The sequence below is a fragment of the Lucilia sericata genome, unplaced genomic scaffold (genome assembly GCF_015586225.1).
Source record: "Lucilia sericata isolate MDLA Ls3-8-SP2 unplaced genomic scaffold, ASM1558622v1 Contig000602F_arrow, whole genome shotgun sequence".
NCBI lineage: Eukaryota > Metazoa > Arthropoda > Insecta > Diptera > Calliphoridae > Lucilia > Lucilia sericata.
The window spans coordinates 136,461-163,480 of record NW_023994609.1 but is presented as its reverse complement, the minus strand read 5'-3'; the positions used below and the strand labels follow the sequence as shown (position 1 = coordinate 163,480).

Sequence of the window (27,020 nt, the reverse complement as noted above, 5' to 3'; positions counted from 1 at the left end):
TTCTATTTAAGACATTAGAAAACTTATTTCTACAAATATTTGATCAATTAAAAAAGTATTAATATAAAAGCAGCTGGTGGAGGGTATTTAAGATTCGGCTCAGCCGAATATAGCACTCTAACTTGTTTTTTTTTACATATTTTTTAAACAAATTTAACTAAAAATTATAATTTTAAAATTCTTTATATTCATAGAAAAACTGAAAAACGATTTCTATTACCAAAACCTCGTTTTCAATTATTTTATTCATTGAAGTTTCATTTTTGATTGATTTCATACACAAAATTTTTATTTGTTTCTAACTTTGTTGTTGTTAAATACGTATTTGATTATACATTTTATGATTCAAATACAAAATGAATTGAACCCTTTTAGAATTTTCGATTAATTGTTTAACTGAAATTTATTTAAAATTAGTTTTTTCTGTGATATTTTCTGAGAGTAATTCAACATTTTCTGAAAATAATTCTAGTAAACTATTGAGGATATTGATATTAAACTTTACATAAATATTGTTAGGTGGTCCCTAGAGTTATATTTTTTAATCGACATAAAATCAATAACTAATGAAAAGAAAATATATAGGTATTCCTTTCAAGTTGTAGAAGCGGTATTAACTTTGGTTAATTATACCCTACACCACTATAGTGGGGAGTGTATAATTCTTCTTTTGACCCAATGAAAATGGTTAAAATCGGTCCATTGTTTCACCTAGCCCACAAACGTAGGCCTTTTCAAAAAAATCGGAAAAACTATGTTCATCATTTATTTGATAAAAAAATTCAAATACAAAAAAAAATCTTGAAAAATGTATCTCAAAAAATGTCTAAGCCTTAAGAAAAGTGTAACGAAAAACAGCTTTTTGTGAATTTAAAGAGGGCACACGTGTCAAATGATGTGTGTATTGTTGTAGTGAACTCGAAAAAAATAAAAAAATAATTGAAAATCATGATCTCAATACAAATTATAAAAAAAGTTTCCTAAATTTTTTAGAAAAAAAAAACATAAAATTGTTTGATGTACTTTTATTCCACAGAATTACTTTTAGTGCTTTAGAATTCCTACATAAATTAAAAGTCATAAAATAATACGCTTAATATTTTTGTAAATTTTTGATCGAAATATTCTTAAAATTACGATAATTTTTACATATTTCGAAAAAATTCAAAGTCTTTGTGTCCTTTGTGATGCGCTAAATAAAAGTATTTTTGTGGACCAAAAGTATTCTTACAAATACCAAAAGTATTCTTACAAATACCAAAAGAATTCTTACAAATTTTACAATTTAAGCTAGGTACTCTGTCCCAAATTTCCAAAAGTATTCTTACAAATACCAAAAGTATTCTTACAAATACCAAAAGAATTCTTACAAATTTTACAATTTAAGCTAGGTACTCTGTCCCAAATTTTAGTAAAACACAGACACACTAATACACACAAGCTTATAGTGTAGGTGTGTCAACAAAGCGTCAGCAGAATTTCTTGGCCTATGCACGCGTGCATTAGAATTTCAGTTTTGCTCGTGACTGAACTAGTTATGTATAACTATGTATGAACTAGTTATGTATAACCATCATTATCTATTTTATTTGTTTGGCAAATGTATAGCCAAACAAATACATATGTATGTTACTCTTATTCTCTTTGTACTCACTCACATATAGTGTTGCCAGCCTGGCTGGATGCTTGTCCAGTTTCAAGCTAAAATTTAATTTGTCCAGCTAAATAGATTTTTTTTAGTACACTGCAATAACTTGGGCAATAATGTTTATGTTATCTTTGTCAAATCATGTTAGCTAACATTGTTTGTACATTTGTTATTCAACTAAGTTAAGATTTCACTCTTCTATGATTTTTAAAATTTAAAACTTCAAAAAGGGCAGTTTTTCACATCTTTTGCTCTTAAAAACTAAGTTAACGAAGTGATCGGGGAAAACTAAAAATATATTCGTACTCTATGGACTATAACAAAATGGAATTTTTGGTGTATCACTGTGAAATTATTTACACAAAACCAAAAGTAACATTTTTTCAGTATGTGTACCAAGTTTCATCAAAATCGAAAAGGGGAAGGTAAAAAACCTGTTAGAAATTTTTTGAAATGATCCTTTGGCTAAAAAACTAACGTATGACAAAATTCATCGAATTATCTTTGGTAGTTTCTGAGAAAACTACTCAAGAATTAGAAAAAAAACGAAATTTTTTTCGAGGTAGTCTGAAATTTTTGCTCATAACTTTTCATGTCGTGAACCGTCTTTGCTGATTTTCAATACGAAACTGCTTAGGATAACAGTGAATATTTTCAGTGAATTTCGTTTTAACCAGACAGACGGACATAGCTAAATCGACTCAGAATTTCATAAGGACCCAGAATATATACACTTTGTTGGGTCTCAGATGAATATTTCTTTTATTCAAATGAGTGTAACTTTTCACCTATTGGTTCTAGCAAAAATTTTCCAAGGGGCTTTAGTACCGCAATTCCGTAATTTTTTAATTTTAACTACTGATATCGTAAATATTGGTTGCATTAACGAATTTTCAATTCTGTAACTTTTTAACGATCTTAGAATATTTTAACGACAAAGTTCGGAAAAATATGAGAATGTCAAAAGTTTTGTATTGAAATATTTTTAAAATATAAAATTATTAACGTGAACTTTTTATTTGTCGTTACATTGTCGATACTTTTCGTTAACTAATGATTATGTTTAACGAAAAACATCGGTGAAATAAAATTCAGAATACCACATAACCGCAATTATTGTTAACTTACGAATTTTTACTATTTGACGACAAAATTTTGTAGTTAAATGTTACTGAATTTCTCTTTCTGATAGGTCTATACTTAATAATAAATCCCATACAAGGTACCCTTCCGAAAATTACTTGAATACACAATATTTATTACCAAATAGTGATATAGATACAGAAATTAGACAAAATAATTTAGTAATGAGTTATATACATTAGGGATATAACTATTGACATTTTTTTAAAATATACAAGTTGGCATAAAATAGTCGAATAGAGCATTAAAAACAATGAGAAACTACATTATTATTTTTTCGCGGTTATTAGAAAAGTCCCCGCACCAAATGTCTGTCCGTCTGTGTTTTAAAATCAGTTTTAAGGCTCCATATATCTTCGGAATATATCTTAGATAATTCAATTAGATATGTTTTTAAGAATTTAGCTGTTTAAAAGCAGTAAAATCGGTCCATAAGAATCGGAGATATGGTCAAAACAAATATGATCAACAAATTATTTTTCATGGACTTTTTAATCAAAGGATGTAAAACAGTAAATTTACGTAAAAATCAAAAAGTTCTGAGGCAGTGGCGAGTCTTGATGTGACAAAAGAATACTTTTCGTAAAAATTCCTATATATAAATATTCAAATGTTAAAATAAAACAAGTTAGAGAGCTATATGCGGCTGATCCGAATCTTAAATACCCTCCACCAGCTACTGTTATATTAATAACCTTTTAGTTAATCAAACATTTGTGGAAATAGGATTTCTCATCTTTTATAATAGAACGAGCAAAGATTTAAATATTTTAAATATGTTACAATTGCAAGTTTTTTCGCAGCATTATTAATATGATTTTCTATAATATGCAAAATTACTATTAATTATATACGGTTAAAGTGTTCTTACAGTAACATTTCTGTAAATAAAAGCTATATTTCTGTCAAAATTTGTATCTACATATGTAGCTATTTGGTAATAAGTGATGTGCATTAAAATGATTTTCGGAAGAGGCTTTGTATGGGACCGATCGGACCCATATTATGGACCGACCGTGAAAAAATTTTAAATAACATTTTGTATACAAAGGTAATGTCTGTGTCAAATTTTGCATGGATATTATTGTTTGTTAATGAGTAATGTGAATTTAAGTGATATCTGGGAGGGGACCTTATATAGGAGCTATGACCAAACGTTGGGAGATCTTAAATTTTTTTTTAAATAAAATTTTTGTAAGGATATCATTATTTGGTAATGAGTTATGTGCATTTAAGTGATTTTCTGAACGAGAGCTACGGAAGCTATGATCAAATATATACCGAATTTTAAAATTACTTTTTTGAATACAAAAGTAATATTTGTGGCAAATTTTGTATAGAAATTTTACAGTATCATTTCTATATATAAAAGCAATATTTGTGTCAAAATTTCTATGGATACCATTATTTGGTAATGAAATTTAAAAATCACCATAATTACATTACTTATAAATGTTATTTCTTTATTTTTTCGCTTTACAACACTTGTTTTCTTTAATTCCTTTTACTTATAATTTCTCATATTTGCATTATCTTTCATTTCTTAAATTGATAATTTGTTAATCCACGTTTGGAGAATTATATAAATTTGTACCAAAGAAATTATTTGTTAAGCAACAAGGTATTGTAAATCCTAATTTAAACAGAAGTGTATGTATACATAATTATTATATGTGTATTCTGTAATTTGAATTGAATTAACTTTATAAAATTGCAGATTTTAGCTGTAGTAATATTTGCTGAAAACTACGTCTCACTTGTGGATTACGCAATATAACCTCTAACTTTGAATAATTCCTAATAAACCTAATTATGGAAAATAAATACAAATCTAGATCAATCAACCAGGCAAGCAGAATGATGGTCTTAGTGAAATTGATGACGATCCAGATACAGAGGTTAACACTTCACAGTCCCAAGCCAAACAGAAAACAAAGGTAAGAAAATGTTCCTCCTTCACCCCTTCCCGCGCTCGCTCTGGTTTAACTCGACAACCACCAAAACGAGCTCGTATAATTGCCAAACCTGCGAAAAGAAAATCGATTGTTATAGAAAACAATGCCACTTTACAAGCCCCTTCCACGTTTGCCGCTACAAACGCTCAATTGCCTGAAAGTGTCGCAACTCAAGGTGAAAATTTATCTGCACACATGTCTGGTTTAAATCAAGCGCAAACAACAAGCACTCTCGGCGTATCAAGTATCCCAACGTTTGGATCCCAAAAGGAAAATATAGTAAGGAATAACAACTCATCTATTTTAAATGTTGATCCAGTAAAAGCTTTCCAATTCAGCGGTCCCACTATAAATTCCCATTTAGGCTATCCTCATGTTTCTAATGTTAATAATACAGTAAACAATAGGCAGAACCAAAGTTTTCTCTCTACATATGTAAATCCATTCACACTTTCTTAGGGTTCGTTTAATCCGATACAAACGCATGCAGTGCCTCGTCTCTCCTCTATACCATTAACTCATAATTATTTGAATTCTTCAATTTCTCATTCTTCTAATGCATTCAACCCGTCGTTTTTACAACAAAATAATTCTTTTCAGAAGCCGGCGTTTATGTATAACAATACTATTTTGCAATCACATGCAAATAACTTAACAGCTGATGTGTCGTTATCCACGTCGCAGGTTGCAGCACGTCAAGCAATTAGTAAAGATTTACCAAACTTTTGTGGCAATCCAGAGGAATGGCCAATTTTTATAACTAACTATGTGCAGTCGACGGAGAGATGCGGATTTACAGATCAAGAAAATCTGATACGTGAGAGGCAAGCTGATGATGCCAGCAACTGTAAACTTTGCTATTGAAACTCTACGCATGTTATATGGAAGACCAGAAATAATTCACCATGCTTTTTAAAGAAAACTTAAAGAACACATACTGGTGCGAAAAGATAAATTGGATACTCTTATACAACTTGCCCTTGCTGTACAAAACTACAGAACAACAATGCGGGCAATGGGTCTTGGAGATTATCTTAATGATCCAATATTATTAGATGATTTAGTTCAGAAATTACCGTGTGATTTGAAATTAGACTGGGGACGATATCGTTGTTCTTTTCCAAGTGTCGACATTATCATTTTTGATGGATGGCTATATAACTTAGCTACTTGCACATCTCACGTGACTACATTTACACCTACAAACATGGATGAAGCAAAAGGGTCCGGGAAAGAACGTTTACATTTACATGATACAGTCGATAAAAACACTAAAAATTATATAGCCACAATCTCTTGTTTAAAATGTTCTCAGAGTCACCGTTTAGCTGAATGTTCAGAATTTCTGTCTTTATCCGTAAATGAAAGGTGGAATTTTATTCGTGAAAGTAACCAATGTCTGCGCTGCTTTAAAAAACATTCCTTGCGATGCTGTTTCTCAAAAAAACAATGTGACGTGGACAATCGTAAAATACCGCATAATCCCCTCTTGCATAATGTGAATCTTGGTCAACATCAAAATAAGCCTCAAGAACAAAATGCAAACGATAACTCGTGGGTTTTATTTCACAAAAAATAAAATAAGTCACTGTTTCGTTATGTTCCGGTCACACTCTATGGGAAAACTCATTCGTTAAATACGTTTGCTCTAATTGATAAAGGTTCATCGTGCACTTTAATCGAAAACGAGCTTGCATTAGAGTTAGGCTTGGATGGGACTACATAAGAATTATGCTTGCAATGGACGGGTGATATAACACAAACCGATGAAAGCTCAAAAAAGTATATTTGCAAATATCACCGAGTGATCAGGTTGCAAATAAAATGGCTTTACACAATGTAAGAACTATTTCCAACCTCGACCTTCCTATACAAACACTCACAAAAGAGGACATCACTCAAAACGAACATTTAAAAAATATTTCCAATTTGTCATACACGTCAGTGAAAGCAAAACTTCTAATAGGGCTGGATAATGCAAAACTTTGTGTCCCATTGGAAATTAGAGAAAGTGCAAGCGATGGATTAATTGCTATAAGATGCCGAATCGGTTGGGGCGTTAACGGCCGACAGAGTAATGCATGTTTGGCCTTGTAATGTGTAGGTACATATAAAAAAATATGTCAATTTTTTTTCCAAACAATCGCTTGTTTAAATTTAATTTCGATTTTTATAAATATTTTTATTTTATTCAATAAATGTTTTTGTTTGAGTTATGTTTTTATGTCTACTTGTGGAATACAACAACAAAACAACTTTTGGAATGTACTAAAATGAATTTATATAATTCTTATTTGGTTTATAACATTTAATGTATAACAGTTGTATTCATAAAAATGCTTATTTTAGATTTAAATCACACAATAGTTAAAGTACACTTTAGACTTAAAAGCCATTAATAAAATTGTGGTATTCATAAACAAATAATAAACCTACATTAACTATTGTGCTGTTTATTGTTTAACTTGGCAGCACTGTACAATTTGGCTGTCATTTTCTGTGTTAGTGTTGCGAACAATTAGGATCAAATATTCGTTGAGTCGGTTTTCTTAATTTTATATTTTTGTTTATAACACATTTTTGAAAATAAGAACGAACTTTTAAGAAAAATAAATGTATACATGGCTACAATAAATATATATTTAGTTCAGATGAATGAATATAACATATATATTTTTAATTATAATTAAAAGTATTCGAATAACGAATATTTTGTGACAAAATAAACATCATTATGCACATTTTGTTATTTTAACTTATTTTTATAGCAATTTTTAATAAATTTTTGCAAATACTGATAAATTTCTTTGATAAAAGACTACATTTTATTGCCGGAGAAGATATTTTGCATTGCACAGTGGGGCAGAATGGAAATTTTTTGGAAATAAATCTGGCATTTCTAAACGGCTGATCCGATCGGGATAAAATTTGGCGTGAGCGTAGCCAAGGAGTATTCGAGTTTAAGTTTTGAAGATGAACCCTGCAGATGCCCCAAACACGGCGCTGTGGCGGCTCAAAGTAGGGTACCTACGACATGTAAAATTTTTAAACTCGTGCCATTTTTTTGTTTTTCACCCAAATACAAAGATTTTTATATTTTGTGAAAGCACTCGACGAGATCTTGAAAAAACATGCTTGGACATACTACTTATCTCTTATAATATCCGAGTTATAGGCATTTAAAAATTTAGTGATACAAAATTTACCATACCTTGGTCCACCTTTTTTTGAATACCGGGCGTAATTTTGGACCAAATGGACTCAATTTTTTCTTGTTAGTTAGACAACAAAATTTCCAATAATATACAAAAAATTCCAGATCAATATTGTTTACAGATCCAAAAATATACGTTTTTTCATTTAAATATTCAAAAATTTTTAGATTTTTGGCGTTTTTTTGCCAAAAATGTGTCTTAACTCTTTTATTAATAAAATAAAATTTTTATTAAGAACATATAACAATTTTATAGTTTTCTAAAAGGTATCTTTACGCAGAACGCTTTGGCGTAAAAAACTTGTCCTATTTTTTGAAAATGTTGCCACTGCGTCCTTCCGAATATGACCTATTTTTTATCAAAACTTCAACTTTGGGCGACATGTTCTAAAATCCCAAAGCTGGGATCAGAAAACTGAAAGCAGTTTTGGAAACCTCAATATGTTTTCTATTTACTCCAAAAGTATTTTCCCAGCCCTGAAAGAAATGTGGACCCTATGGGCAAAAAAGTAAAAAATCCCATTTTTGGGATTTTCATTCCTATATTTGGGAATTGCGGGATGCCCTTTGACCTTTTCAATTTTTTTTTTTGCATATTCTTATTTGAAATGACAAATTTAACAAGTGTTGAAAATTTCATTGAGTTTTGTTCATAAATAAAGATTTTGTCATATATTACATATTTGTTTAATTTCTAAAACTATGATTTATATCAAAATTTTAATAGGGTCGCAGATAGCTACAACAATTTAGTCCATATTTATCCCTTAATATAATTTTTTAGTTAGATATGGAAATTCTCGACCCTTTACAAAAAATTTCAAGCCAATATCTCAATTACATTCAAAAATATGTTCATTTAAACCTGTGTCCTTTAATTTCATCTTTTTCATATTTTAGTATTAAGTATGACAGCACATATTTAAATCTTATATTTACCTATTTTCTATTTGTTTGCTTATCGTTATAATTGAAAGGTCCTATTATGCTTAAATTTTCAAAAATTTATAACTATTTTTTACCTAAATTTTTTCGACAGATCATTTCGTTCTGTTTCGTTTATGATCATGTAGGTAAAAATATACAGGTAATGATAATTTCGATTCATTCACTAATAAGAAATATCAATGACTGAATTACAGGTTATAGTAATATAGTCCTAAATGTTAATAAGTAGACAATTCGTAATTTTTTACTTTGGAATACCTGTATCGGAAATGACAAGAATTGGTATATAAGTAAACTTCTTAGATTTTAAGTACCATATTTAATAAATCTACAATAAAGATTACATTAAAGTACGAAGAGTTGTGTTCCGTTTTATGGAGTGTATCTTCAAAAGGGCCAGAAAGAATTGAAGACATTTCAAATTATATAAAAACTACATATAGTAGAAAAGTAGACAAAACAGGCATATCAAAAATTGAAAACTTTTTGATGTAAAAAGTAAGTCTGTGGATGGAAATCGAAAGAAATTTCGATTAAAATTTTGTAGTTGGATGGAAACTACTACGGAAATCTCAACTTACAACACATCAACAGGAGCGCCTTGCAAGTCATACGAAGACTTATGTTCAAGGTCAAAAAAAAAGAGGGTCACACAAAAACTTTTTTCAATCTAAAATGAGGAAATTGCTGATACATTTAACGAAATGCTGAAAAAGGAAAGCCAACCTATGGATGTCGTACATATTGCAACTATTCTTTCTAATGCATCACCAAAACGACTTAAGCGAATTGTGGAAAGTATACCAACTCCAACATCACAATCAAATTTTACTGAAGAGGAAGCAATAGCGCTTATGTTGGAACTGGGTCTCAGTCGAAATAAGTACCAAATATTAAGGAAAGCTCTGCATGAAAAAGGACACAATATATTACCATCATACAAGGCGATCCAGGAAAAACAACAAACTATCCTACCATCACCTATTGCTGTTAATGATGTGGAAGCTTGTATTGATATATCATCTTTGCTCGAAAACACAGGATCAAGAATTGTGTCAGACTTTTCAGAAGACCAACTAAGGAAAATTCATAACTGTGATGTTGTCTTAATATGTAAGTGGGGATGTGACGGTTTATCAGCACTTCCAGAATACAAACAAGCTTGTGGAAGTCGGACATTAGCAGACTACAAAAGTGTATTTATGTCATCATTAGTGCCATTACGAATTCGTTCATATTCCCTTAATCCATCATCGTCAAGCATCGGAAATTCATTTGAAGATATATATATAAATACAACTCCGGGTTCAAAAAATTTTTGTAGACCCATTGGATTTGAACATATAAAGGAGTCAAAGAAAACAACAAAAGATTTAGTGGAATATTTAAAAGATGAAATAAATGCACTGGAGCCCATTTGCATAAAAATAAAGGAATTCTCTATTAACGTATCATATCAGCTAAGCTTAACAATGATTGATGGAAAGGTCAGCAATGCCATAACAGAAACTTCTTCCTTCTGGAGATGCTCAATATGTAATGAGAAAAAGTCGCAATTCTCAAATATAAACAAAAGCAGAAGTATTAATGAAGAAGACCTGTCTTTCGGAATTTCACCACTTCATGCCAGAATACGATTTTTGGATTACTTTTTACACATAGCATACGACCTCAAATATAGAAGTGTGCCAGAGAATCTTACTAAATCAACAAAAAATAATGAAGAATTGAAAGAACTGAGAGCTGCGGAAAAAAGCAGAATCCAAGAAGAATTTAAAGTTCAGATGGGACTAAACATCGACAAACCACTTTCAAGTTGCGGTAGTACAAATGACGGTAATACGGCGAGAAGGTTTTTTCGTGATTTTGAAATTACTTCAAAAATAACTGGAATCGACAAGGAGTTGCTTCGAAGAGTTAACACTATTTTAATGGCACTGAATAGTAAACATAAAATTAATGGAAATCGATTTGGGGAATATACATCTGAAATTTCTAAATTACTTGTATCTCTGTATCCATGGAGGGAACTAACACCAACAGTACACAAAGTATTGTGTCATGGTCAAATAATAATTGAATCGAATATTCTTCCACTTGGAGAGTTAACAGAAGAAGCCCAGGAAGCGAGAAATCGAGATTTTAAGCATGTTCAACTATTCAGCTCAAGAAAATGCTCCAGGCAATCACAGAATGAAGATATTTTTAATAGTTTACTTCTATCTTCTGATCCTGTTCTTTCAACTATGCGAAAAAGATGGATTTGTTATGAAACTCTATCATCTCAAAACAAGGAAGATTTAAAGGACTTATATTACCTTCTGGATATGTATACCGATATGACAGATTATTTTATAGAAAATAAGTAGTGTTAGGAATTAACTATATAAGTAGGTTGTAAGAATTAATTGTATTATGTTTAAGATAAACATTTCAAATAAAAAAAGCTATTATACTAACTGATGATATTGTATTAAATTGTGTTTTATATTTCGGTGGGCGGGAAAGGTGGTTTGTGTGGGGTGATTTAGGTGTTGTTGTGCGTGGCTCATAATAAAATTATAACTTTTTATTGTATATTCAATGTTATAGTCTTTAATAAAATAATTAACTAAATAATTTTAAAAATTGTCCAAATATTTTATTCAACACCAAATGTATGTTCTGTCATACTTAATACTAAAATATGAAAAAGATGAAATTAAAGGACACAGGTTTAAATGAACATATTTTTGAATGTAATTGAGATATTGGCTTGAAATTTTTTGTAAAGGGTCGAGAATTTCCATATCTAACTAAAAAATTATATTAAGGGATAAATATGGACTAAATTGTTGTAGCTATATGCGATCCTATTAAAATTTTGATATAAATCATAGTTTTAGAAATTAAACAAATATGTAATATATGACAAAATCTTTATTTATGAACAAAACTCAATGAAATTTTCAACGCTTGTTAAATTTGTCATTTCAAATAAGAATTGAAAAGGTCAAAGGGCATCCCGCAATTCCCAAAAATAGGAATGAAAATCCCAAAAATGGGATTTTTTATTTTTTTGCCCATAGGGTCCACATTTCTTTCAGGGCTGGGAAAATACTTTTGGAGTAAATAGAAAGCATATTGAGGTTTCCAAAACTGCTTTCAGTTTTCTGATCCCAGCTTTGGGATTTTAGAACATGTCGCCCAAAGTTGAAGTTTTGATAAAAAATAGGTCATATTCGGAAGGACGCAGTGGCAACATTTTCAAAAAATAGGACAAGTCTTTTACGCCAAAGCGTTCTGCGTAAAGATACCTTTTAGAAAACTATAAAATTGTTATATGTTCTTAATAAAAATTTTATTTTATTAATAAAAGAGTTAAGACACATTTTTGGCAAAAAAATGCCAAAAATCTAAAATTTTTTGAATTTTTAAATTAAAAAACGTATATTTTTGGATCAGTAAATGATATTGATCTGAAATTCGCAGTGGCAACATTTTCAAAAAATAGGACAAGTTTTTTACGCCAAAGCGTTCTGCGTAAAGATACCTTTTAGAAAACTATAAAATTGTTATATGTTCTTAAAGAAAATTTTATTTTATTAATAAAAGAGTTAAGACACATTTTTGGCAAAAACACGGCAAAAATCTAAAATTTTTTGAATTTTTAAATTAAAAAACGTATATTTTTGGATCAGTAAATGATATTGATCTGAAATTTTTTGTATATTATTGGAAATTTTGTTGTCTAACTAACAAGAAAAAATTGAGTCCATTTGGTCCAAAATTACGCCCGGTATTCAAAAAAAGGCGGACCAAGGTATGGTAAATTTTGTATCACTAAATTTTTAAATGCCTATAACTCGGATATTATAAGAGATAAGTAGTATGTTTTTCAAGATCTCATCGAGCGCTTTCACAAAACATAAAAATCTTTGTATTTGGGTGAAAAACAAAAAAATGGCACGAGCTTAAAAATTTTACATGTCGTAGGTACCCTACTTTGAGCCGCCACAGCGCCGTCCCTGGGGCATCTGCAGGGACGGCCGTTTTCAGCCGTTTAGAAATGCCAGATTTATTTCCAAAAAATTTCCATTCTGCCCCACTGTGCGGTTTAAGAATTGCCAAACTAGAAACATAACTATTAATTTAAAACCAAGAATAATAAAATCGGAAAATATGCGATATTAAACTTCATTCTTCAAAAATACAAATTTTGGACTTCGATAATACGTGACGAATTTTAGAATTTTGGATATCTTAATGCAAAGAGCGTGTGTTCGAAATTGCATTTTTTGTTCGAAATTTTTAGAAATTACCCGTATTGATGTAAACATCAAGAAGATTTTCGGAATAGGTCCTTTAATGGGGATTTGGATTAATTAAAGCCCGATATTTAAAAGAGTGATAAATTTCCTAAAATAAATCATTTTTGTTAAATGTTATCTTTGCCATGTACATACATCTGTGTGTCTGTTGAAATTCTCTGAAGACCCCAGATATTTTCGGGATCCAAACAATTCAATATTTCTGTCAGACATGATTTCGAGAAGTTTCTTATTTAAAATCAACAAAATCCGCCCATAAATAATATTTCATCAAAAAGACAATTTTTACATGCTTTGACAAAGAAGCAAAAACAACATTGTATATTGGAAAAAAACATATGTTTGGATGTGTGATGGTTTTATTGCTTTGTGATTTTTTTTTATACCCTCCACCACCATCAGTGGTGATAGAGGGTATATAAAAGTGTAACACCAAGAAATATTCATCTGAGACCCAACAAAGTATATATATTCTGGGTCCTTATGAACGGACAGACGGACATAACTAAATCGACTCAGAAGATTTAGTTATGTCCGTCCGTCCGTCTGTCTGTCTGTGTAAAACACGCTCACGTTAAAACGAAGCAATATAATTTAACCAAATTCACCCAAAACATTCATTATTATCCGGTACAGTTTGGTGTTGAAAAAGAGCAAAATCGGAAAAGTAATGAATCAAAATTTAAAACAACCTCGAAAAAAATGAGCATTTTTTACACATTCTGATGTAATTTTCTCGAAAACTATGCAAGATACTTTCATGAAAGTCATCATACATTCGTTTCAACACAAGATATTGATTCCTGCCGAAAATTTCCAGCATCGGTCCATAATTTCATATACCTCCCACACAAAAGTACATATTCCCGGAAAATGAGTTTTTTGTTAATAACTTCCGTCAGAATGTTGATATCTTCACAAAATTTTACAAATTAAACTCTTATGTTAATAGAATTCATTGAGAGAAAAAATTTCTGGATCGGTCCATAATTGGACACAGCTCCCATACAAGGTCCACTCCCGAAAATCACTTAAACGCGCGAACTCATTACTAAATTAAGATATCCATATAAAATTTGGCATAAATATTACCCATATGCACAGAAATATTACTGTGAAAATTTTTTCGATCGGTCCATAATTGGTCATAGCTCCCATACAAGGTCTCCTCCCGAAAATCACTTAAACGCACATAACTCATTACTAAATTAAGATATCCATATAAAATTTGGTACAAGTATTGCTCTCACATACAGAAATATTACTATGAAATTGTTTTCCGATCGGTCCATAATTGGTCATAGCTCCCATACAAGGACCCTTTCCGAAAATCACTTAAACGCACATGACTCATTACTAAATTAAGATATCCATATAAAATTTGGTACAAGTATTGCTCTCACATACAGAAATATTACTATGAAATTTTTTTCCGATCGGTCCATAATTGGTCATAGCTCCCATATAAGCTCCCCTCCCGAAAATCACTTAAACGCACATAACTCATTACTAAATCAAGATATCCATATAAAATTTGGTACAAGTATTGCTCTCACATACAGAAATATTACTATGAAATTTTTTCCGATCGGTCCACAATTGGTCATAGCTCCCATACAAGGACCCTTCCCGAAAATCACTTAAACGAACATAACTCATTACTAAATTAAGATATCCATATTAAATTTGGTACAAGTATTGCTCATATGCACAGAAATATTACTGTGAAATTTTTTCCGATCGGTCGATAATTGGTCATAGCTCCCATACAAGGTTCCCTCCCGAAAATCACTTAAACGCACATAACTCATTACTAAATCAAGATATCCATATAAAATTTGGTACAAGTACATAGCTCCGTACAAGGTCCAATCCCAAAAATCACTTAAACACACATAACCTATTACTGAATTAAAATATCCATATAAAGTTTGATACAAGTATTGCTCTCACATATAGAAATATTACTATGGAATTTTTTTTTCTCGATCGGTCCATAATTGGTCATAGCTCCCGTACAAGGTCCCATTCCGAAAATCACTTAAACACACATAACTCATTACTAAATTAAGATATCCATATAAAATTTGGTACAAGTATTGCTCACATATACAGGTATATTTTTATGAAAAATTTTTTCGGGTCGGTCCATAATTGGCCATAGCTCCCATACAAGCTCCGAAATCACTTAAACGCACGTAACTCATTACAAAATATTGATATATATACATTTAGCACAAATATTGCTCTTATATACATAAATTACACTATAAAATTGTTTTGCAATCGGTCCATATTTGGTCATAGCTCTCATACAAAATTTGACTGAAATATAGCTTTTATGTACAGAAATTTTACTTAAAGAATTTTTTGCGATCGGTCTATAATTGGTCATATCTCCCATACTAGGTCCTGCCCCTAAAAGCAATTTAACCGTATTTAAGTAGTTGCATTATCAATTTATGTACAACAAAATTATATATGTATTTTGAAAATCCTTAAATCTTTCACATAAATATCGTTAAAGCATATCTTAGGGCGCTATAAAAATATAAAAGAAAATGGGGTTTGTAATGTTCAATAAATCTTGGAATTGTAACAGATTTAAGTTGTTTAAATCTTGGGGTTTTTCTATTTAAGACATGAGAAAACTTATTTCTACAAATATTTGATCAATTAGAAAAGTATTAATATAAAAGTAGGTGGTGGAGGGTATTTAAGATTCGGCTCAGCCGAATATAGCACTCTAACTTGTTTTTTTTTTTTTTGCTCCGGCAAAAACGGAAATCTGTCTCTTCACAAGGAAGGCAAAAATTTCTACGTATACTGAACCTTGCTTGCGGGGCCATATTCGAAATCAAATGCCTATTTATTCATGAATAAATTTTGGGAAAGACTATGGGGAATTCAATTTAAAAATGGGGATTTTTTGGGGACATCAAGCTTAAGATTGGGGACATGAGTCAAAATTTTTCTGGCAACACTGCCTCCAGCTTTACTCTGAAAACTTGCAAGAAGAGCAAAAACCAAGAGCGTAAACATTTTCTCTCGTTGCAAACTATTACAAGTTCTATTATATACTAGTTATAATTTTCCTATGTATACAAAATTGAACAGCTATCTTTTGTTTACCCTTTTGCCAGCCAACAATTTTGTGTATGTTTTAAAACAAAAATGTTTGCGAACTTAAATATTTCGATATTACGTAAATTGCAGGTGAGTTTAACTCTTTTAGGGCCAATCTTTAGGTGAAAGATTAGTGATTAAATTAAAATTAACCCTCGAGAGTTGTTTTTGAGTACTCAGTTACTTTTGTTTGCAAGTTAAAGCGCCCAATGGAGGTGGTTTAAACTTAAGAATGATCTTTTTTATAAAACATGCATTGTTTTGATGACAAACAGTGACATTTTCTGTTGTTTTGTATGGCAACACTGCGAAGTTTAATCTTGTACTCAAAAACATCAAAGGGGATTAACATCAGATTAAATTTATGTTTAGATTAACTAATCTGATTATTAATTGGCATTTGATTGCTAACTCAAAAACCCGCTCTTAGAAGCTTTAATCCCAGTTTAAAGCCAAAATTTTTAAAAATATTTAAAAATACACGTTTGCTTTCTTGAAAGTTTATACTGGTAAAGCATTTTGAGAGTAATTTTGTAAATTTTGATTTTACACACTCGTTGCAAGTATTTACTTTACAATTAGGACATGATCAACAAATTAATGTGCAACTGACTATAACCGAGTGATTGTGGCTGGTACCTTTGTACCTTCCGTCCTTTAAAACGTCCTTTTGATAAAAAAAAAATTGCTTCCTAACATTATTACGTTGTTCCAAACATATATCTTGCTTACCTTCACATTTTTTGGTTTCTTTGTTGAATGCAAATCCAAATTCGCAAATTTTCGAATTGAAATTAATACATCGGAAACCACCATTTATGTTAATACAAGTTTGATGAATTTTGCAATCATGCAATTTTAATAAACATTCGTTAATATCTACACACTGAGTTGGTCGCAAGGGATCAATTTTAAATCCATTCGGACACGTTGTATCCTTAACAATTAGATCATGCTCATCGTCTTTATCAATTTCAGTATCAAAATCGACATCATCATCTTCGGCCTCCATATCAGTTTTTTCATTAATATTTCCCAGTTCATTATGATTTGTGCCATTGTTTGTACTGTTTGTTACTATCATTTCTGATATAGGTGTACAAGTTACCATATTGTCGTTTAATTTGAAGCCTGGATGACACTTGCAGACGTATGACTCTTTGGTATTTTCGCAAATGTGTTCGCATAATGGCAATTTTCCACAAATGTCATCTGTAAAAACAAAAAAACTATTTAATTGATACTCAGTACAAGCTTTTAATTAAAACAAGTTAGAGTGCCAAATCTAAAATTAAAAAAATACATTTTATAAATTTTTAAATAATAAACAAATAATGAACCAATGTTGTAGTTTTTTATTCGATAAACCATCAATTTTAAATCAGATATAAAACCGATAACTTCGGATTTCATGAGACCAATTTATTTTTGTCGTTTAAAAAATTATTAATGGTTTACTATTAATGCTATGATAATACCAATTAAAATAAATACCATTGGTTATCTGAACATAAAACGGAATTATACTAACTAGTTTTTCATACTATGAGATGAATCAATTATCAAAAACAAATCTTGTAGGATGAAATATCACTTTGAGCTTTGCAATGTTAAAAAATAATTAAAACTTTTATTTTTAGAGCATACTAGCTATACCCAGTGTGCATTGCTACCCTAAAAACAGTATAAAAAAAACCGCACTTTACGATTTTTGAATATTCTAGTTTTATTAGTTTCCCAGTTGTACGAATTTTTATTTTAATGCATATGGGAGGTACCATAGCCCATTTTGGTAGTCCACAATAGGGGTATGTTACCTCCCATGTTCACATGAATGTGAAAATTCTTCGTACAGAATTTGAGGATTCTAGATTCAAATATTCACATGTCAGAGTTGTTAGCGAATAATTTAAGGATTTTAGCTCTAATAGTTTATATCCTCCACCACCACCAGTGGTGATAGAGGGTATATATAATCTTGTCATTCCGTGTGTAATACCAAGAAATATTCATCTGTATATATATTCTTGATCCTTATGAAATTCTGAGTCTATTTAGCTATGTCCGTCTGTCCGTCCGTCCGTCTGTCTCTATGTCTGTGTAAAACACGCTCAAGTTAAAATGAAGCAATAGAAATTAAAGAAATTCACCCAACACATTCTTTAGTATCTGGTACAGTTTGGTTTTGAAAATTATGAACAGAAATCATATTACAACGTAAATCTGTATCGGTCCATAAATGGTCATAGCTCCCATATAAGGTCAACTTCCGAAAATCACTTAAATGCTCATAACTAATTAAGAAATAAAGATATTGCAAAATATTTTTCGGATTGGTTCATAATAGGGCATATAAGGTCCACTTCAGAAAACCACTTAGAAGCACATAACTAATTAAGAAATAAAGATATTGGAATAATATTCGACATAAATACGTTTTGTGTATACATACAGTGATTAAAACCCAAAGTCGGACATGATTTTTAATTATTTTAAATTAAATAAAAAATGTTTTTAAAAATTAGTTTTTTGTGATTTTAACTATTTGTAAGATTTAAGTGGTATACTAGCTTATTATTCTGATACAAATTTGCAACAGTTTCCTTTTCTTTACGGAAATATTCTACATTAAAGAAGACACATAAACATTTTAAAGTCAAATGCAAAATCGGACAAACAATTTATGTTCCGATTTTTCTACGATTTTGCATCTTTAAAATTAACAAGTTAGAGTGCTATCTATATTCGGCTGAGGCGAATCTTAAATACCCTCCACCAACTACTTTTATATTAATACTTTTTTAATTGATCAAATATTTGTAGAAATAAGTTTTCTCATGTCTTAAATAGAAAAACCCCAAGATTTAAACAGCTTAAATCTGTTACAATTCCAAAATTTATTGAACATTTTATTTTCATTTATATTTTTATAGCGCCCTAAAATATGCTTTAACGATATTTAATAGTGTGCATGTATGCATGTGTGTGAAAGATTTAAGGATTTTCAAAATACATATATATAATTTTGTTCTACACAAATGCAACTAGTCAAATACGGTTAAAGTGCTTTTAGGGGCAGGACCTAGTATGGGAGATATGACCAATTATAGACCGATCGTAAAAAATTGTTTAAGCAAAATTTCTGTACATAAATGCTATATTTCAGTCAAATTGTCTATCTATATCGTAATTTAGTAATAAGTAATGTGTGTTCAAGTCATTTTTTGAAGGGAACCTTGCATAGGACCGACCGCACCCATGTTATGGACCGATCGTGAACAAAATCTTGAAATAGAATTTTTGTATACCAAACTAATATTTATGCCAAATTTTGTATCAATAGCTTTATTTGGTAATAAGTAAGGGGCGTTTAAGATTTTTCGTAAAAGGACCTTGTATGGGAGCTATGACCAATTATGTATATAAAGACAAAATTTCAAAATTCAGTATCTATATCATTATTTAGTAATGAATATTGTGCATTTAAGTTATTTTCTGGAGGGGGACCTAGTATGAGAGCTATGACCAAATATGGACAGATCGAAAAACAGTTTTATAGTGTAGTTTATGTATATAAGAGCAATATTTGTGCTAAATCTATGGATATCAATATTTTGTAATGAGTTATGTGCGTTTAAGTGCGTTTCGTGAGGGAACCTTGCATGGGAGCTATGATCGGAAAAAAATTTCACAGTAATATTTCTGTTTTTGAGAGCAATACTTGTACCAAACTTTATAAGGATATTTCAATTTAGTAATGAGTTATGTGCGTTTAAGTGATTTTCGGGAGGGGGCCTTGCATGGGAGCTATGACCAATTATGGACCGATCGGAAAAAATTTCATAGTAATATTTCTGTATATGTGAGCAATACTTGTACCAAATTTTATATGGATATCTTAATTTAGTATTGAGTTATGTGCGTTTAAGTGATTTTCGGGAGCGGACCTTGTATGGGAGCTATGACCAATTATGAACCCATCCAGAAAATTTTTTTCTCAATAAATTCTATTGACATAAGATTTTAATTTGAAAAATTTTGTTAAGATATCAGAATTCTGACAGAAGTTATTAACAAAAAACTAATTTTCCGGGAATATGTACTTTTGTATGGGAGGTATATGAAATTATTGACCGATTCTGCCAATTTGCAGCAGGAATTAAGATCTTCTGTAGAAATGAATGTATGATGACTTTCATTAAATTATCTTGCATAGTCTTCGAGAAAATTACATCAGAATGTATAAAAAATGCTTAATTTTTTCGGAGTTGTTTTAAATTTTGATTCATAACTTTTCTCGATGTGAATCGATTTTGCTCATTTTCAATACCATACTGTACCGGATAATAATGAATATTTTTGCTGAATTTCGTTACCTTCCATTGCTTCGTTTTAACGTGAGCGTGTACACAGACAGACAGACGGACGGACAAAGCTAAATCGACTCAGAATTTCATAAGGACCCAGAATATATATACTTTGTTGGGTCTCAGATGAATATTTCTTGGTGTTACACACGTAATGACAAACTTATATACCCTCTATCACCACTGATGGTGGTGGAGGGTATAAAAATGTATCCAGTTCTATTCTATTGTGGATTCCGTGGTGTCTTTATGAAGATAGATCCTGCGACGATCTAAGAACTATAGAAATAAGGCATCTTATTATTCGAATAGGATGAAATATGTACCAAATATAAGTAAAATCGTGTGTAAACGATTTCGTGGGGCAACTGACAGCGTCCATGACATCATTAGTATGACAATGAAAATAATTAGAAAATAAATGCGTTAAGGTCAAGCAAAACATGTTAATTGAAAAAAAGTATAACCGTACATTCCTCGAGGTGATACAAATCCGCCAAAAATGTACGTTTGTATCCATTGAAGATACATATTTCATTACTGAATGAAGATATCGGTATAAATGTGTTTAAAGTAGATATGAACCATCCTGAGAAATATTTTCCGGATCAGTCCATAATTGGTCATAGCTCTCATATAAGATCCACTTGCAAAAATCGCATATTTCATTGATAAATAAAGATGACGGACTACAATTCCTGATAAATATGTTTTTGATATATATAAATCACTCCTAATTTTTTTCTGGATGGGCCCATAATTTGTGTGGTCTCCGATATACGGTCCACTTTCATATTTCATTGACAAAAAGAGATATCGCTAACTCTTTCTGAAAAATATTTGGATCAGTCCATAATTAGTCAAAGATTTCATATAAGATCCATTTCCTTAAGTCACTTTACCCCATATATTTCATTAACGTCCAAGTATATATGAACAAGATCCGATATATTGTATTTTGTGTATCGATAAATCATTCTACGAATTTTTTTCAGATTGGCCATAAATTCCATAACAAGTCCATAAACTAGTAATAGACTTGATCAAAGTTAGCTCCATTTTTTTATAAAGCAACTACTAATAAAATGTATTAAAACTCTGAAACTATTTAGATGGGTTTCAAAAAGCTTACAGGTGGAAGGTATTTAAGATTCGGCATAGCCGAATATAGCACTCTAACTTGTTTAAATTCATTTTGCCTTTTTGGTCAGCTTTTCAGGGTAAATGCCGCTTAGTGGATCGATCCAAAATTACCCTTCACCATATATAAGGTCCCCTTTACTTTACGCTCGGTATTGGAATAAAAATACGATTAAACAACTTTTATAGGAACGTAAATTTTCCTACCGAAATTCATGAGGAATGGGTTGTAACCAGTGTTGCCAATTTAGCACTTTTAGTGCTAGATTTAGCACTTTTTAAACTCATTTTGCACCCAAAAATGTAATCTACCACCTAGCATCTTTTTTAGCATGTTTCATATGTTTTTGGGCACTTTTTTTTAGCACATTTTAGGATTTTTTGGACATATTCTTGTATGCCAATTTTAATTGTTCTTCTGTAAAAATATGGTTAAAAATTAATTATTAATTAATTATGTACAACATAAAAATTAATGTTTACTGGTTATCTGTAGAAATATCGGTTCGTATTTGATGAGCTAAAGTTACATTTTAAAAGGGCCACTTCCTATGGAACAAAGCTAAACTAAAATCTTATATTCCATATACATTTCCAAAAATTTTTTGAATTGTAATATTCTTTACAAAGGATTTCATTTGTGTCTTCCCTTTAGACTTTTAAATAGAAATATCATTATAATTGTAAACACAATTTCAAAAATATTCACAACCAAAAATTTTTGCGTTACGCATCAACAAACTCGTTCAATGGAACGTTTCTGGAACTAGTTCTTTAATCAATGATTTAAGTACACCTTCTTTAGAACTATATCTATTTCCAGCGATTTATGATTCAAATTGTTAAGATTGAGATAAATTTTTGGAAACCGTCAATTATAATTAAATTTTTTTACAATAAATTCAAGATATTTTTCTACTGGTTGATGTAGTTGTTTTTAAAATCTGGACTAGTATCCCAATGTAATATTTGTAACAATGGAAATATTGAAAGAAATGATTTCATCGGAACTTTTCAATCACAACATTTTTCGACAGAACTGTTTCGAGAATTAATGGCGATATTATTAGTTGCAATGTCGCAGTTCCAGAATCTGGTTGTTTACTTCCGATCTAAAAAATTCAAACAAATTTATTGAATAAGCATTTCTAATTCCGTATTAAAATCATCCCATAATAAGTGGATTTATTACGTTTGCATATTAAGGGAAAAACATTATTTATGCAGTTAAAAAATACCAAAAAATAAAGCAATTTTGGAAAAATTCTAGGGGAGCCATATAAAAAAACCTCTTTTTGGAATAAAGTAAGAATCAAAAAACTCTAAAACTAGTTATTATAAACAATTTGTTCTGTATTAAAATCGACCCATAATAAGTGGAGTTGGTCCATTTGCGTACTGAGCTAAAAATATTATTTATGTAGTTTATTTAAAAAAATTAAATTTAAATATTTTACAATAAAAAATCTTATTTTTGTTAGCGTTTTTTCTAGCATTTTTATTAGGGTGATCGATTATTCGACATTTTCCAAAAACCGGTTTTCGAATAGTTCGAATAGTTGACATTTAAAAAAAAAAAACCGGTTGATATTTTTCAAACTCAGAAAAAACCGGTTAACCGGTTTTTCATTATAAATAAAAAAAATATTTTAATTTGAAAAACTTAATGTTTATGTTTAAATTTGATTAATAAAACATGGCCAGAAATGATTTTTAACAGTTTAAAAGATTATAACTATAGATCTAGTCGTCTGATTTACATTATTTCATTAATATAAAAAAATTAGGAAAAAAGTGGGACACTTCTGTTAAACATAAGGTACTATGTAATCCTAGCTTATTTCAAAAGCCCTGTTTAGGACAACACTTCCATAAAATTTCAGCCGTAAATTAATTATTGTAAATTGAATATAATCTTAAGATTGATAAAATTTTATCAAACAGTTATCAATTTTACAAATAAATTTTTTTAATTAATTAGGAAAATCGAAAAAGTTTAACCAAAGGAGCTTTAGAAAAATATACGCTAGTTCCTCGACTCAAATAATTTAAAATTTAGCTGTATTATTATTTACTTAAAAATTTCATTTAAATAATCTTTGAATACAAAGCAAATAAAAGTATTCGAAACCGGTTTTTAAAAAGTGAAAAAACCGGGTTATTCGATATTCGAAAAATCAACATTAAGAAAAAACCGACACTGGTAAAGCAGAAAAAACCGGTTTTAAAACCGGTTGAAAAATCTAGTCGATCACCCTAATTTTTATACACTCCTCCACCATCAGTGGTGATAGAGAGTATATATAAGTTTGTCATTCCGTGTATAACACCAAGAAATATTCATCTGAGACCCAACAAAGTATATATATTCTGGGTCCTTATCAAATTCTAAGTCGATTTAGCTATGTCCGTCTGTCTGTCTGTTTGTGTAAAACACGCTCACATTAAAACTAAGGAAAGGAAATCAACCAAATTCACCCAAAATATTTATTATTATCCTAACAGTTTGGTATTGAAAATCAGCAAAATCGGCTCACAACGTAAAAAGTTATGAGTAAAAAATTTTGTACATGCAAATATAATATGAACAGAAATCATACAGTCAACGTAGATCTCAGTCGGTCCACAATTGGTCATAGCTCCCATATAAGGTCCACTTCCGAAAATCACCTAAACGTACATATTTCAGTGATGAATAAAGCTAATGTCATAAAATTCGAGTTAAATATTTTTTGTGTACGTACAAATCAATCTACCAAATTTTTTACGGATCGGTCCATTATTGGTCATAGCTCCCATATAAGGCCCACTTCCGAAAATCATTTAAAAGCTCATATTTCATTGTCAAATAAAGCTATCGGGATACAATTCGACACAAGTATGTGTTGTATACATACAAATCATTCTGCAAATTTTTTTACGGATCGGTCATAGCTCCCATATAAGGCCCACTACCGAAAATCACTTAAAAACACATATTTCATTGTCAACTAAAGCTATCGTGATAAAATTCGACATAAATATATTTTGTCTAAATATGATTTACACTACAAAATTTTTTCCGGATAGGCCCATAATTGGTCATAGCTCCCATATAAGGCCCACTTCCGAAAATCACTTAAACGCATATATTTCATTGAATTCTAAAGCTATTGGGATTGGGATTCGACAAAAATATGTTTTGTGTACATTCAAATCATTCCACAAAATTTACGGATCCGTCCAATATTTGGGATGAAATTCGATAAAAATATGTTTTGTGTACATTCAAATCATTCCACAAAATTTTTTACGGATCCGTCCAATATTGGTCATAGCTCCCATATAAAGCCCACTTCCGAAAATCACTTAAAAGCTTATTGTCAAATAAAGCTATCTTGATAAAATTCGACACAAATATGTTTTGTATTTATATGAGTCACTCTACGAATTTTTTTCCGGAAAGGCTCATAGTTGGTCATAACTCCCATATAAAGTCCACTTCCGAAAATCACTTAAATGCATATATTTCATTAAATTCTAAAACTATAAGCATAAAATTCGGCACAAATATGTTTTGTCTTTATATGAATCACTCTTCGAAATTTTTTCGGATTGGTCCATATATGGTAATAGCTCCTATATAAGGTCCACTTCAAAAAACTCACTTAGGCGCACATATTTCATTATCAAATAAAGATATCTTGATAAAATTCGACAAAATATGTTTTGTGTAATGTCATATCTTGTATACATATAAAGCCCTTCCGAAAATCATCTAAACGCACATATTTCATTAATTAGTAAATCTATTATAAAATTAAAATTCTATTATAAAATTAAAATAAAAGTAAAATTCGAATTGAATTTTTTTTGGCATATAAATCATTATACGAAATTTTTTCTTATCGGTCGATAATTGGTCACAATTCCCATATAAGGACCATTTCCGAAAATTACTCAAATGCACATTGACTATCAAAGTTATCGGGATAAAATTCGACATAAATGTGTATTTTGTATATATAAATCATTCTACGGAATTAATATAAATTTTTCTCGACCTTATTAAAATTAGTTAGACATATGCATACATATTAGTACCCTCAATATTGAAAATTAGATATTTAAATGAGTTTTAATGAAAAGTAGCTTGCTGGTGGAGGGTATTTAAGATGTGAAAATGTTCAGATGAATATTTAAGTTCTTCGTGCAAAATTTGAAGAATTTAGTTCCATTATTCTTCCAGATAAACGAATTTTTGTCGCTCCCCTCAAGGGTCGCCCGCCAATTTATTACCCAAAATGTTTAGATGGATGTTAAAGTTATTCGTGCAAGATAAACGTATTTTTGAATTTAATTTATATGGGAGGTGTCACGCCCCCTAATGCTAGTCCGCCTACTTTTTGTCCTAAATAATTATATTGGCACTAAAGTTGCTTTGACAAAATTTCAGGACTCTAACTGTTATATTATCTAAAATATACGGATTTAATATTTTCTTAACATGGGCGAGGCTACTCGCCCACTTGGAATTTCAAAATAAAAAGTAGCCTATTACCTATTCCAGACATATAGGAATACGCTGTGAAATTTCTATAAAATCGGTTCAGCCGTTTAGTAGTCTATAACGTTCAAATATACAAAGAAACACACATTCTATATATATATATATATATATATATATATATATATATATATATATATATATATATATATATATATATATATATATATATATATATATATATATATATATATATATATATATATATATATATATATATATATATATATATATATATATATATATATATACCCAGTGTGCTTTGCTACCCTAAAAGGAATATGTGTAAATAAATACCAGATTTATTATATGTTACATATGAAAGATGTCAAGTAAATTATTGCAAGTTCGCCAATTTCTATCTATCTATGAAAATTTGTATTTAATTCATATATGTGGTGCCAAGCGCCCCATTGAAAGTCCGCCCGTTATTCTCTAAATGTTCACATGAATGTCAAAGTTCTTCATGTAAAATTTGAAGATTCTAGCTCTAGTTTCTCATAGTTTCTCAGATATACGAATTTAATTCATGTGGGGGCTTCATGCTCCCCGGATGAAAGTCCGCCCTTTTTCCTCCAAAATATTCAGATGAATATTAAAATAATTTGTGCAAAATTTGAAGA

At 30.2% G+C, this 27,020-nt stretch overlaps 1 protein-coding gene across 3 annotated transcripts in view; it reads right to left on the bottom strand.

Moving 5' to 3' along the window:
• Nucleotides 1-27,020, bottom strand: part of LOC119606563 (fibulin-2-like) — a 175,918-nt gene that overhangs the window by 65,106 nt on the left and 83,792 nt on the right. For all 3 annotated transcript variants that reach the window (XM_037960119.1, XM_037960118.1, XM_037960120.1), the window contains one exon: nt 17,077-17,556. The gene's annotated coding sequence lies outside the window, so the exon portion shown is untranslated. The remainder of the gene's footprint in view (nt 1-17,076; nt 17,557-27,020) is intronic.